Source organism: Bos mutus, chromosome 20, assembly GCF_027580195.1.
Source record: "Bos mutus isolate GX-2022 chromosome 20, NWIPB_WYAK_1.1, whole genome shotgun sequence".
NCBI classification, from domain to species: Eukaryota; Metazoa; Chordata; class Mammalia; order Artiodactyla; family Bovidae; genus Bos; species Bos mutus.
The window spans coordinates 36,313,604-36,315,440 of record NC_091636.1 but is presented as its reverse complement, the minus strand read 5'-3'; positions in this window follow the sequence as shown (position 1 = coordinate 36,315,440).

The window sequence follows — 1,837 nt, the reverse complement described above, 5'->3', positions numbered from 1 at the left end:
AATGGCATGTCCGGCTCTTTACACAAGCAGGCCGAAGACACATAAAGGTTGAAATGAAAGGAATGGAAAAAAATATGAAGGGAAAAACGCTAGCCAGAATAGAGCAAACTTGACCATACTGATGTCAGAAAAAAGAAAATTTAAGATAGATATTAAAATAAGCAAAGAGGAATATTTCAGAATACTAAAAGTAATAAAAGTTATTAGACAAACCTTTATAACCCTGACAACATAGCTTCTAAATATATAAAAGAAAAGCAAATAGAAAATAAAAGGATAACTAGATCCGCAGTTGAAATAGACTTAAACATACAGTTTTTAGAAATTTGTAAACCAGACACACTAAAAATAAGTAAGGATATAAAAGGTTTGAATAACACAGTGAATAAATTTTACATGTCTCCCATGCATGCGTGAATGCTAAGTTGCTTCAGTCATGTCTGACTCTTTGTGACCATATATACTGTGGCCTGCCAGGCTCCTCTGTCCATGGGGTTCTCCAGGCAAGAACACTGGAGTGGGTTGCCATGCCTTCCTCCAGGGGATCTTCCTGACCCAGGGTTTGAACCCGAGTCTCCTGCAGTTCCTGCATTGGCAGGTGGGTTCTTTACCACTAGCGCCACCTAGGAAACCCTATATACCTCCAAAAAACAGCATTTATTTTTTTCAAAAGAACATTAAGCATTCAGAAAAAAATCATCATAGATTAGAAAATGTTAACAAATTAAAAAACAGAAAGCATATAGGTCACATTCATTGGTCATGAGGCATTAAAATTAGAAATTGAGAAGGAATAAACCAGCAAAATCACCTCAAACCAAAAACAAATTGTACTTCTTAAAACTATAGTTTTTGAAGGAAATAAAAGCCCACTTCTATGTAACACATAAGTAAAAGAGGAAACAAAAACTGTGTAGACATGAAATATAGCTAAATACAATGTATTAAAATCATTGATATGGCCAGCATGGTACTTGGATAAATATTTGTTATAATTGTACTTATTAGGAAAAACAAGGAAGACAATAAATGAACTAATATTTTAAATCAAGAAACTAGATACATATGAGAAAAATAAACTAAAAAATATAGAGTAAAGGAATTAATAAATACAAAAATAGAAATTATTTACACAGAAATTAAACAACAAAGAAATTAGTAGAGTTGCTCTGCAAAAACAAAAGCTGATTCTTTGCAAAGGCCTGAGGTTTGTACAATTTCAGTGACTCACCCAAGTTCATGAAGCTATTCAAGTAACAAAGGTTAGATTAGAACTCAAAACCCAAACCTTCTTCTTCTCTGATGCTCTCAAAATTCCCCCAAGTTGGACATGCTGGACCCATGCCTCTGCATTATGCACGTCATTCCCTTTTCTTGGAAGCACAGGCCAACATGCCTGCCCACTTTGAGCATCTTGAAACCCCTACCCACTTTCACTTAACCTACTCATCTCATCTGAGGCTTTCCTTGACCTGAAAGTAGCAATTTCAAGGACTTGGGAAAAGTGATGTTGAGGTCATGTTTGGCCTGAGGATTAAATCTTTAACTCATATAATTTTTAAGCCTTTTCATAATCCTCATAACCTAGTTATAGCTCCTCCTCACACATCTCACTCTCTCCTTCTGTCCATCGGCCATTTCCTTCCCACTGCTCACCAAGATCTGTTTTTCACCTGAGCTCAACGGGGTAGAGTTCCTTCAGAGCCTGGTTTCCACCACATTCTCTGTTCTTATACCTCAGCCTCCGGCAGGTAAATTAGAGGAGTTTTTTGGGGGGATTGTTATTCTTGAGGGACAAGTCCCTCATGGGAATTTAGCATTGCCAGGACATGGCCCT